Raw genomic sequence first — 14379 nt, forward strand, 5'->3', positions numbered from 1 at the left:
ATTTCAAAATCTATTCCTTTCTCGATATCCTATGCTGCCTTAGAAAAAAATCATATGTAATTCCAAACTGGGTCTTATAAAATTCAAGCTGCACATTTAAGATAAATTAATTTATCTTTTAGGACACAGCTCTTATTATAGTCACTACTGTAATTTATCTCAGTCTCTTTTACTTTAAAAATTAGTCAAAAGAAAAATAATAAAGGAAAGTAAGCCAGAACAGAAAAATTTCAAGAAAGGACAACTTGACAATATGTTAACAGTTAAAGAAGTTCAAGGACTGGAGAGAGAGTGAAAGCTAGTGACGGGGTTATGGTGCTTGCTTGGATGCATCTGACCATAGTTTTATCCCTAATACCACACATGGTCCACTCAGGCCAAAGTGAGGAATAGCTCTTGAACACTGCTTTGTGTGTGCCCAAAGCTGCCCCCCCATTAGTTCATTGCTTTCACAATCTTTGAATTTTAAAGTCTTAACAATTCAACAATTTCAACTGAAAGATGAAAAATGTTTCACATTTCAATGAATTCTTACATCTACGTACTAGTAACCTAGTCTCCAACTTATTATCTTACAATGTCTCACCTAAAGTCTGTACTGAAATTCAATTTCAGAGTACTACATAAGGTAGAATGATTTAATGCATCACTTTTGTAAGCCTTACTATTTTCTCTTGAGAGATACTTAAAACTCTTCAAAATAATCATGCCTTTTGGAAGCAATCAATAAAATTGCCAGAACAACTCCTTTGATACAAGTGCATCTTATTGGATTTCGCAGCAAGACAAGACAATAAGAAAGTACTAAGATGCTTCTATTTGACTGTGCGTCACTGTACTTTTGTCATGCTCAGCAATTTTGAAACCAGAAATTCTCAAAAATGGCCTAAAGTACAGTACTGCTCTGCCCTCTAGTGACTGGCTAGGTTTTACTAATTACTTGCTGTTTAAAAAATTATATTTGAGCAAATTTTTTATATGTTTGCTATAGCTGCTTTTCACTATTTTGAATGATGAGGAGAGCATTGTTAACTTTAAATGATAAGTTTCACGGGATTAAGAATGCAAGTAGATGCTATTTTTATAAGGACGGTTGCAACTAAGAATACAAACCAGAACAAACATAATCTATTCTGATCCTTATATATAATCTCTTAATATAATCCTTTTATATAATCTATTAATAAGTATAATATATCCCAATCATATTTTTCAAAATTTATTTTAATGGTCAAATAATTCCATTCTGTAAAGGGGAAGTAGTTCAAAGGTGCAGAATCTTGAGATCTTGCATCTGGAGACCTTAAATTCAATCCCAGTACTACACGGTCCTCAAAGTGTTAGTACATATAGCTCTGGGGATCTATTGGGGACTCCTACCCACCTCTGGAAAAATAATTCTACTCAGCTTGTCAAAAACAAACTGTAAAAGCCATATAATTATAAAATGTCAGATTGGTCAATTCTATTATTTTGGGGACTGAGACAACAAAATGAATGATTTTATACACACATATACATATATACACATACAAATACACACATACATATTACATCGATGAATACTTTTCTTCTAACAAAGTGAAAGAAAAAATTTACTAGATACAAAAACTATACTAAACACCTTTTATTCTAAATTATCCAAGTAACACTCCAGAATCTTCATGTAAACATTAGGAAAATGACTATCTCTTTATATGTGGGAATACTATTCGTGTGTAAGTTAAAATATTATAAAAAAAAGATATTCTAGTATTCTCATGAAAGGAACTTCCCCGTGTAGCTTGATTGCCATAAACTGATAAATTTCCTGAACAACACTACCAGAGTTGTGTCAGCATACTCAAGTTAAATATGAACAGTACATATTAAATGTAAACAAAAAATATGAAAGAGCGAGTACTTGAGTATAATTCATATATAGTAAATGGTGTGATTAGGAGCCCAAAATTCTGCAAAAACCAGGATTTGAATGCCAATTCTGACATTTATTAGAAATGCAACTTAAAACAGATCATTAAATTCCTCTGCTTCAGTTTACTCATCTACAAAGTGTGAATAAACAAAGACACCTACCAAGAATAACATTTTATATCTTTTTTAATAATTGGGTAGCATAGATACAGGCATTTATCAAAAGTCAGAGACTTAAATTACATGTAAAGCAGGAGTTTCACTACATGTAAATTTCACATCAAGAGGAAAAAACTTGTACATAAATACTAAGCCATGCTCAATATTATAATAGGCTGAACTAATTAAAGTGTTATAACGGTTTCTATGATTAACTCAAAAATGCATCAGAAGAAGAGTTCACTAGTGAGTTCTTAAACTCTTACAAAAAAAATCCAAGACACAGGAATACCTAACACTTTGTATGAAGCAAACATTATACTAAAACCCAAAGTAGACAGACACTTTAAGAAAAGAAAATTTCAGACCAACTCCCTGATGAAAACTGATAAAGTCTTAACAAAATCTTAGCTAATTGAATCCAACACATATCAAAAACTTCATACACCCTGATCAAGTAGAATTAATCGCAGGGATGCAAGAATGGTTCAACATACGGAAATCATCAAGAAAGATAAAAAAAATATGATCATATCAATTGATGCAGAGAAAACCTTTGACAAGTTCCAACATCCATTCGTGATTAAAAACCCTCAACAAAATAGGATGGAAAGAAACTTTTTCAAGATAATAATAGCCATCCATAACAAGCCAAGTCAGTACCATCCTGAGTGGTGAAAAACTGAAAGAATTTCCTCTGAGATAAGGTATAAAATAAGGATGTCCACACTCTCCATTTCTATTCAATACAGTGTTAGAAGTTCTGGCTACAGCAATCAAGCAAGAAAAACAAATCAAAGGGATCCAAATTGGAAACGAAGATCATCAAATTATCACTATTTGCAGATTATATATATTCCGTTGTTCATCGATTTGTTTGAGCAGGCACCAGTAACATCTCCAATTGTGAGACTTACTGTTATTATTTTTGGCATATCCAATATGCCACGGGTAGCTGGCCAGGTTCTGCTGTGTGGGCGCGATACTCTAAGTAGCTTGCAGGGCTCTCCGGGAGAATCAAGAGAAATTGAACACGGGTCAGCCGCATAAAAGGCGAACGCCCTACCCGCTGTGCTATCACTCCAGCCCAGATTATATATATACATATATATGTACATATATATGTACATATATATATATATATATTTATACTGCATATGCTGCCCGAGCCCGTGTGCTGCTTGCGCCCATGTGGCCAAGCACATGTGGTGCTTGAGCACATGTGTCGCTTGCATCTCCCCTCTTGAGATGTGTACTTTTATGCTTTTCTATCTAACGCTGAGATGTGTATAGGGGCCCTCTCCGGCCTTGGAGAAGCCCACATTCTTTCTTGAGCGCGTTACTCTGTCTCTCTTACTTTCCACTCTCCTACTTTCTCTCCCTCTTTCCTTTCAGAAAACCCTCCAAATAAAATGTTCTACTTCACTGCTTGTCTACTCCTGAAATTCTTTCCTGCAAGCGAGACAAGAACCCAGTAACCCTGGGTCCCAGGTGGCAGAGGCGGATCAGGAGAAAGTGATTGTCTCCCCTCCCGATTCATGTGAGCCACCACCTACATCAATCAAACCTACCTTCTTTCCTTATGCTTAGACTTTGAACTCGAAATTTTTAAAAATGTAAACAACTCTAGAACTTTATGTCTCTGCTGTGCTACAGTATCCCAGTTGAGCATCTATTTCACATTTGATGCCTGGCACACACTCTCCATGCAAAATGATAGAGCAGAAACTGTGTGTCGGTTTGTGAAAGTATATACACCTTGTAATGATGATCACTTATTATGATCCTTCCCAGAAGGAACAAGTGTCTCTTTCAGCCCAGGACAATTTCAACTTTTACACACTATCCTGATCTAATTAATGATGCATTCTTCATTGCCAAAAGATTCATGGCTTAGTGATAAATTGATATAAAGAGTCTAATTCCACTCTCTCTTTTACATAAAAATTTATTTATATTTGTAATGTTAATTCTTATACAATAAATATTTTATTGGAAACACAAGCTTTGGAACATCATTCCAAAAGTCTGAGTGTTAATTCTTTAATGTATAATATAATAGTAAGGTGGTATATATAAAAATATAAAATATACATAAATATTGCATATTTATAATTTATAAAATCACCATAGTATGAGGAAGAAGTTCTATAACATTTGTATAAAGGAACACTATCTAGTATATTTTTATATAATATATAAAATACTAGATTTCAGACTGGAGGCAAGATAGTGCCGACGTTGCCCTAACCCCTCTGATCTCTCAAACCCGGCTCACCATCTCGCCTCAACACACCAGGCATGGAACACTATGCGTGATCCCTGCTGGAACTCTATGCATGATTCCTGATGGACATCACCGGCTGTTTTGCAAGATTCGGACAGAATGGCATTGGCAGGGCATGGAGAAACCGTGGCAGCAGCCTCAGGGTCACTGCTTGCTCTGGCCCGGTGAGTCAGACATAGAGCCCTGGCAGCATGCGCACAGTGGCTCATCCACTGTGGGGTGCTGTCAGTCAACCACCAGGTGACCTGGGACTCAGTGCAGGTGTTCGACCTGACACAGACCTCTGCAATAGGGTCCTGCTCTGCCAGCTGCTCAACAATCTCTGGGCGCACTCCATCAACCTCAAGGAGATCAACCTGAGGCCGCAGATGCCCTAGGTGCTGCCCAGAGACGCAGGCAGTTGCGTGTGCAGATCATTACAACATGCCAGTCAACCAAAATCTTACATTTGGTAGACTAGGAACACCTGTAAAGGTGATTAGAGGCCGCCCCAACAGCCTTCATCCCTCTCAGAGAGCCCAGCAAGCTACCAAGAGTATCCCGCCCACACGGCAGAGCCTGGCAAAGCTCCCTGTGGCGTATTCGACATGCCAAAAACAGTAACAACGACAGTCCTCATTCACCTGACCCTGAAACAGCCCCCAATACACCATCAAGCTACACTAGCATGCGACAGGGATGAATGGAGACATTACTGGCATCCGCTCAAACAAACTGATGAACAACGGAATGACAGTGATACAGTGATATATAGAATACCCTGAAGAGTCAACAATAAAAGTTCCTGGAAATGATAAACCAATACAGCAAAGTGGCTAGCTACAAAGTCAATATACAAAAATTTTTCACATTCACCCCCCCCATTTTTACTGAATCACCATAACATACACAGTTAAAAAGTTGTTCATGATTGAGTCTCAATCATACAGTGTTCCAGCACCAATCTCTTCACCAGTGCACATATTTCACAACTAATGTTGGCAGTTTCCCTCCTGCATGTGTCCCCCATCCTCAAAGCCTGCCTCTATGGCAGATACTTTTCTTCTCTCTCTCTTTCTCTCTCTCATTTTCCTTGTAGGCACTGTGCTTTCCAATACTGTTACTGAAAGGGTATCATGCATATCTATCTCTTTTCTGCACTCAGTTTTTTGTGATCTTATATACAAAGCATTAATAAGAAGAGAAAGCAATCAAGATGTCTATCTCACCTAAAATAGTATTCAAAACATCAAGTATCTAGGAATCAGTTTAAGGAAAGAAATGGGAGATCCATACCATCTATACGTTCTTAACTTTAAATAACTTAAGAGTTAAAGATAACCTTAGGAAATAGAAAAATATCCTATGTTCATTGATTGGAAGAACCAATATTATTAAAATGATTATCCCACCTAAGCCATTATATATGTTCAATGCAATGTCCATAATCCAAATTCAGACAACATTCTTCCAAAATGTAGAAAAATCAACAAAAAAAAATTTGTATAGAATGAGAAAACACCAGGAATAGCCAAACTCATTCTGAAAAAATAAGAAATTGGGGGGTATTTCATTACCTAATTTGGAACTATTAGAAAGCTGTAGTGATCAAAATTGCATGGAAATAGAATAAGTATAGGCCACCTGATCAATGGGTGAATCAAATACCCTATGACAAAATACCATATACAGTTAACTTTAAATAAGTGAGCTCAGAACATGAAATGGAGTACAGATGGCATCTTCAATAAATGGCAAAATTGGTTAATAACATGTAAGACATTAAAGTTGAATCCATATCTTACGCCTCACATACAAGTCAATTCAAAGTGAATCAAACCTTGAGATCCAACCAGAAACTATTGAGGAAACATTGAGGAATATAAAGCCAGAACACTTCAAGATTTGGACTTGAAAGGTGTCTTCAATGATTTGATAATATTGATCAAGGCAACACAAAAATAAACAAATGGGACTACCTAAAATTAAAGAGCTTCTGCATGGCAAATAAACACAGGCTAAAACTAAAAGGCAGCTAACCAAATGGGAAAAAAATATTTTCACTCAACACATTAAATAAAGGTTTGATATCCAGCATATATAAAGTATTTGCAAAAGTCAACAACATAAAAATTCAAAAGCCCTACAAAAAACAATGGGAGACAGAAAATCAAATATCTTGGAATCAGCTTAACTAAAGAAGTAAAGGACCTCTACAAAGAAAACTATATAACTCTACTCCATGAAATAAAAGAGGACATGAGGAAATGGAAACATATCCCCTGCTCATGGATAGGGAGAATAAACATTGTCAAAATGGCAATACTCCCAAAAGCATTATACAGATTTAACGCGATCCCTATAGGGATACCCATGGCATTCTTCAAAGAAGCGGAGCAAGCAATCCTGAAATTTATATGGAACAATAAACGCCCACGGATAGCTAAAACAATTCTTGGGAAAAAGATGATGGGAGGCATCACCCTACCCAACCTTAAACTCTACTACAAAGCGGTAACAATTAAAACAGCATGGTACTGGAACAAAGGCAGAGCTGCAGACCAATGGAACAGGGTGGAATATCCCCACACACAACCTCAAATGTATGATCATCTAATCTTTGATAAAGGAGCAAGAGATGTGAAGTGGAGCAAGGAAAGTCTCTTTAACAAATGGTGCTGACACAACTGGACAATCACATGCAAAAAAATGGGCTTAGAACTCGACCTGACACCATGCACAAAAGTCAGATCAAAATGGATTAAAGACCTCAACATCAGACCACAAACCATAAGGTACATTGAAGACAAGGTCGGCAAAACTCTCCAGGATATTGAAGATAAAGGTATCTTCAAAGATGACACGGAACTAAGCAATCTAGTAAAAACAGAGATCAACAAATGGGACTACATTAAACTAAAAAGCTTCTGCACCGCAAAAGATACAGTGACCAGAATACAAAGACTATCTACAGAATGGGAAAGGATATTTACACAATACCCATCAGATAAGGGGTTGATATCAAGGGTATATAAAGCACTGGTTGAACTCTACAAGAAGAAAACATCCAACCCCATCAAAAAATGGGGCGAAGAAATGAACAGAAACTTTACCAAGGAAGAGATACGAATGGCCAAAAGGCACATGAAAAAGTGCTCTACATCACTAGTCGTCAGAGAGATGCAGATCAAAACAACCATGAGATACCACCTCACACCACAGAGACTAGCACACATCCAAAAGAACAAAAGCAACCGCTGTTGGAGAGGATGTGGGGAGAAAGGGACCCTTCTACACTGCTGGTGGGAATGCCGGCTAGTTCAGCCCTTTTGGAAAACAGTATGGACGATTCTCAAAAAACTAGAGGTTGAGCTCCCATTTGACCCAGCAATACCACTGCTGGGAATATATCCCAGAAAAGCCAAAAAGTATAGTCGAAGTGACATATGCACGTATATGTTCACCGCAGCACTGTTTACAATAGCCAGAATCTGGAAAAAACCCGAGTGCCCTAGAACAGATGACTGGTTGAAGAAACTCTGGTACATCTATACAATGGAATACTATGCAGCTGTTAGAAAAAATGAGGTCATGACGTTTGCATATAAGTGGATCAACATGGAAAGTATCATGCTAAGTGAAATGAGTCAGAAAGAGAGAGACAGACATAGAAAGATTGCACTCATCTGTGGAATATAGAATAATAGACTATAAGACTAACGCCCAAGAATAGTAGAAATAAGTACCAGGAGAATGTTTCCATGGCTTGGAGGCTGGTCTCTCATTCTGGGTAACTCAGGGAAGGGACCACCAAGTAAAATGTGGTTGGAGGTCATGTGGGGGAAGGGTGAGGCGGGTGGAATACAGACTAGAGACTGAACACAATGGCCACTCAACACCTCTATTGCAAACCACAACACCTAATCAGAGAGAGAAAACAAAAGGGAATTCCCTGCCATAGTGGCAGGGTGGGGTGGGGGGAGATGGGTCTGGGGAGGGGGGGAGGGATGTTGGGTTTACGGGTGGTGGAGAATGGGCACTGGTGAAGGGATGGGTTATTGAACTTTGTATGGGGGAAGCATGAGCACAAAAATGTATGGATTTGTAACTGTACCCTCACGATGACTCTCTAATTAAAAATAAACTAATAAAAAAAATTAAAAAAAAAACAATGGGAGAAGAAATGAACAAACATTCTCAGAGAAAGATGGACACATGAAAAAAATGCTTAGTATCATTTATCATCAGAGAAATCCTTATCAAAATTCATATCAAAATACCATCTCAGACTAATAAGAATGGCACATATCAAAAATCGTAGAAATAATCTGTTGCAGAGTATGTGGTGAAACAGGAACTCTCATCCACTGCTGGTGGGAATATTGTCTGGTACAACCACTGTTGAAAATAGTATTGGGAGTTCTCAGTAAACTTAGAACTGATCTGCCATATGTATCAGCAATTCCATTTTTGGGCATCTACCCTCACACATAAAAGCCTTCTCTCAAAAGGACATATGCATATCATTATTCATTTCTATACTCAGAATAGCTAAAATAAGGAATCAATCTAGTTGTCCAATGGCAGATGAACAGATTATGAAGATGTGATATATGTACACAATAGAATACTATGCAGCTGCAAGGAATGATGCAATCATGCAATTTTCTGTAATGTCATTGGAACTGGAAGATATCATGTTGAGTGAAGTAAGCCAGAAGAAGAAAGACAAATACAGGATAATCTCACTTATCTTATCTGTGGTATACAGAATACTGGATGAGGAAACATAGTACAAAAGGAGTGCCTATATGACTCGATCCCAGTGTTTAGAGATGAGAAAGAGAAGGAAAGAAATCAAGGAGGGGTTGAGGAGAAGTAATGAGTAAACAGGCATCAGGATTTACTTTATACCAGTGATGTGAGTGAGTAGTACAACCATACATCCAAAACACAGATTCAACAAAACTGGAAACATGAAACCTAAGCATCAACCACTGAAACTTTGTAACAAGCCTGTCAAATTGACAGGCAGAGTGGAGTTGGGGTTGGGGTGGGAAGTAAACCTGGAACACTGTAAAAAGTGCATCAGAAAAGGAATTGGTAGTGGATGGATTACAGATATGAGATAAAGTCAAACGTAAATACCCAAGTCTATGAGGTGAGTATGTATGAGTATGTAATACTGTGTGTTATACAGTTTGATTAAGAAATTCAGCAGAAAATACATTTTCATATACTTGATGATATATGGAAATATATATATAAATAATTAAATAGCAAAGGGTCTGATAGTAAATGACAATATGTGATACAAATGTTTAAGTGTAATAATAATGATCTATTCTTTTAAGAAGGACAAGGTAAGAAAATAATGAGGCATTTCAATTGGAGTAGTTCCTATTCGGGATGCTAAAACTTAAATTTCATATACATCATATAACTGCAGGAGCTTTGAAAATCAAAATGACCTGATGTGAATCCTGATGTTTTTTAATTAGTAGAAAAGTGCAGATCATTTATTTAAGTGTTTTGAGCCTCAGTTCTCTTGGTATAAAATGGAAATTAAGATATTTACATCTAATTGTCATTTTCACACACACAGAAAAAAAGGAGAAATATCATCATATTAATATGCAAATATTAACAACTGCTATAAGTCTTGTATCTCTTACAATTATTTTACACAGATGCAAGCAAAAGTAGCCGTATATCTGATTCTAACCTAGAAACTTAATGTGTAGGTAGTCTTACTACTCTGAATGGTGTTCTAAAGACAGACTCTTGGGGCTGGAGCAATAGCACAGCGGGTAGGGCGTTTGCCTTGCACGCAGCTGACCTGGGTTCTAATCCCAGCATCCCATATGGTCCCCTGAGCACCGCCAGGGGTAATTCCTGAGTGAAGAGCCAGGAGTAACCCCTGTGCATCGCCGGGTGTGACCCAAAAACCAAAAAAAAAATATAAAATAAAATAAAAAAAAAATAAAGACAGACTCTTTATTAAAATAGCACATCTTATTTAAAGCATCACTGTACTCAGTATCAGAGAAAAGACAATGACTGGATTCATTAATTATCCCTCTATAAAATTTTTTAATTTCTGTAGTTATCTAGTTTAAGTAATCTTAAACAAATAGTTGTCATACTCTAAAATTCATTAAAGCGAGTCCATTTTGTATAAGTTCTTCAATTTTGAACCAGACATATTTATTGTCATAAATGTAGATAAGAACCAACCTAAAATTAAGAAGCAAAAAAAAAAAAGCCAAATGTCACTTTTGACCTACTACTCAGTGTTACAACAAACACATTTTTGGTATGTTTTTGGTCCATGCCAGCTGTGCTGAGGACTCACTGCTGGTGGGGCTCAGAAATCTGTGAGGACAGGGATCTGGGTTCATTGCATACAAGACAAGAGCCTGACCTGCTGTACTATCTTTCCAGCCCAAACAAATACTTTTTATTAAGTGTCTCTGTCATATGCGGGGTCCTCAAATTTTCAGAAGTTATAATCCTTGTAACAACATTATATAAGCAATATTTACCACATTTCATAGATAAAAACTTTTCCAGTCCCAATAAACAACTGTGTTCGATTTGGTTCAGTTAACTGGGCTCCAATGCTTCTAGGATTGACTACATCTCAAAAGTAAAAATAAATAAAACTTATTTTATCTGTCTCCTCTAAGGAAGCCTTTATATATCTGCCGACCTACCTAATTCTATCCTAACCAATACCTAACAAATGTTCATCATTGCTTTTCTGAGAAGGAATGATGAGCAACATGAAGTTGATAATTTAGAGTCAATAACAATATTTGTAAGCATTAGCAGCAGAAGCCCTATAACTTCTTTTCCAGCAGCACATTATAAGCTTTAATTTACAAAACATTTACTACAACAAAAACAGTTGGTAAAATAATGCTGGTTTTGATAACTGAGAAATACTCTAAAAAGAAATGTAAATGACACCTTGTGAATCAATAAAATAATTATAATAGTTATTAGGAATATTTGCTTTTCTAAAATCTATCAAGTTTAAAAAACAACTAAACTTTCAAACCTGAAAACTTTCACTAAGTGTTCACTTCACAATATGAACTGCAAGTTGAGTTGCATGCTTCAACATATTGCAGACAAAACGACTGCTAAGCAAGAAATCTTTAAATGGAGATTAATAGTGACTTAAAAAAAAAAAACTTATTTTTTCTATCCTGGGACCAGAGAGATATTACAGCAGGCAAGATCCTTGCCTTGCACATGTCAACCCAGAATCAATCCTGATACCCTCTGTGATCCCTAGAGCATCACCAGGAGTGATCCCTGAACACAGAGCCAGGAGTAAGCCCTGAGCATCTCCAGATGTGACCCCTAAATAAACAATACCAAAATAAAGTTCTCTATTCTCTTTTCTAATTCACCAATGATGACTGAACTAACTCTAATAATACTGGAAACATAACTGGAATTCAAAAACTATATTGAAGAGTTGGTACTGAAGTTTCACTATTATCTGGATGATGGGATATATAGGCCTATAATATTTTGCACACAGATACATTCTTCTGTTTATAAGCTTCACTGTCACTCTGATGTGGCAAGTCTTCATTATTGCTAGTGTGACATATTTGAAAATGCTCAGAACACTGATGACTATAGAAATGGTAGTTTTGTTTTCAATTATAAACTATGTTTAACATAAAATTGCTCCCAATCTGGCTACCTGTCTCTTAACTACTCCCGTGCTACACTGCAAGCACCAATGATAATGTTTAGTACCCTAAGACATTCTTAGAAATGCAAAAATTTTGCCATGAAGAGACACTGGTAAGGACCAGAAAGTTAGTACAAGAGCTAAGAAACTTTTCTTGTATGTAGCTATTCCCATTTTAATCCTTAGCATTGCATATGATTTCTGAGCACTGCCAAGTGTGACCCACAAAAACCCCCCAAAATAAAAGAAAAAACACAGACACTGCTAAGAAATGTTCTTAGAGTAATTGTTAAAAACATGAAACTACAAGGTTTATCTCTTTTTCAAAGAATAGTAATATATAAGCATGCAAAATCAGAATGGTTGCAAATTAAACAAGTCATGAAAGTCAATAAAACTAGGAGCATAATCCTCAGCAATCATCATAGATCAATATGAAAACAGAGATATCCTAAAAACGTCTTCCCCAAATCCAAATAAAATATATAAAAATGGACATAATCAGCCTTGTAGGAATATGTTAATTGAATCCACGTACTGAATACCATCTCTTAAAGCCCAGTCTGAATGAATTTGAGTACCTTAAATCTCACAATCTTGACTTGTGCTCTATTTTTAAGATGGCTAGTTACAATACTTGGGAGAAGATCTTAACACATCCTTTTCCGTCAATATTTTACATTACAAATAAGCCAACAAATACCCAGAAAAATATTACTGTTCATTTTAAGTTCTTAAGCCTGCTAACATTTACTGATTAAATACATTATATATATGTGTATATATATGTATATATATATATAATAATTGCAAAGTTACAGAGAGACTTAGTTTTAAAGAACACTCCTCTCCCTGAACTCAATCTGGGAAAAGTTTCTTGAAATTCACCAGGAATGGCCATCAATAATGATGGAATACAGGATTAATGAAATGTGAATTCCTATACGTCCACCAAATGTTTCCTGAGCAACTCCTAGGTTTGGGGCACACAGCCATGTACAAACAGACTTTCTAGTGTGAACTTCCAAGTTTCTTAGCTGCTTGAAGGGATTATGTGAAAAACTGCATGCATACACTCATATATTCAAACACAAATGTAGATATAGAACATCCAGTAATTGCAGCACATACTTAATACCAAATATATGCAGAAATTTCTGAGAGAAATATTAGAAAATTTGCCTACTAGATCCATTTTATTGGGAAAATGTACTTCTCTATTAACAGAATTCAGAGGTAATATAGTATCCACTATAAAACAATCTTCACTGTATAAAATAATGCAGCATATATTATACAGTTTAAAATAACGTAATTTATACATTTTATAGTGGTACAAATACCTGAAATAAAATAATGCCTGAATATACTCTTAACTAGTGAACTTCACAATCAGCATATAGTTAAAGTCAGTGCTAAAGACATATGTCAATAAAATTCATTATATAGATACCAGAGAGATTTGTAGAGGGGTTAAGGAACCTGTCTTGCATGTAAGTGAACCCCAAACCTGTACCACACTATCATCTGGGTATCACTGGGAGTGACCCCAAAGAACATAGGATCCAGTAGTACTGCTGGACTTGGTACAACCATCTCCCATAACAATACAATAGATAAAACATTTAAAAAAATTTCTTTACATAGAAGCTTTTTGAGTTTGAGTGATTTTGCAAATAGCTTTAAGGGAGTCTAAAATCAAAATAAAATGATGTTAAGATACTTTTTACTCAATTAAATCGATATATATTAAATTAGGTCAATGTTCTCATTAGCCTACCTTTGGTCAAAGTGAAATATTTTACAAAAAATGTTTGTTATTTTTATTGTTTAATTCTCAAAAGTTTAGTAAACCTTTTGGTTATATTTTGTATTATGTATCAAATCCCTAGAACTTAGAGCTCTTTTAGTGACACAAAATAATTTTTAATTGTCCAAATACAAAACTCAGTTATGATGAATCAACATCAATATGAAGCAAATGCACATTATCCAGCACCTACCTCAAACATCTACCAACTGACAACTTGTAAAGAGGGTACTCTTTACAAGTATTAAATAAGAACCATATAAACTAGATTATTTGGAAAACTCAGTATTACCTAATAATATTAGAGAAAAGAAGAAAAAAGAGAGTAAAGGAAGGATAATGGGATTTTTTTAAGGGAGGGAAACAGGAAAAAAAACTGGTATACATAAGAGATTTAGAATTTCTTGATGTAAGTTCTATTTTTATTTCTGAAACACTTCTCTTTTTAACATCTTGCAGTGCTGGATATTAAATTCACACACACACACACACACACACACACACACACACACACAC

The 14379-nt window shown here is 35.8% G+C and overlaps 1 protein-coding gene across 9 annotated transcripts in view; it reads right to left on the bottom strand.

Annotated features, from left to right (window-relative positions):
• BBX (BBX high mobility group box domain containing) overlaps positions 1 to 14379 on the bottom strand; it is a 318125-nt gene that overhangs the window by 172054 nt on the left and 131692 nt on the right. The gene's annotated exons all lie outside the window — the stretch shown is intronic.

Source organism: Sorex araneus, chromosome 2, assembly GCF_027595985.1.
Source record: "Sorex araneus isolate mSorAra2 chromosome 2, mSorAra2.pri, whole genome shotgun sequence".
In the NCBI taxonomy this organism is placed as follows: domain Eukaryota; kingdom Metazoa; phylum Chordata; class Mammalia; order Eulipotyphla; family Soricidae; genus Sorex; species Sorex araneus.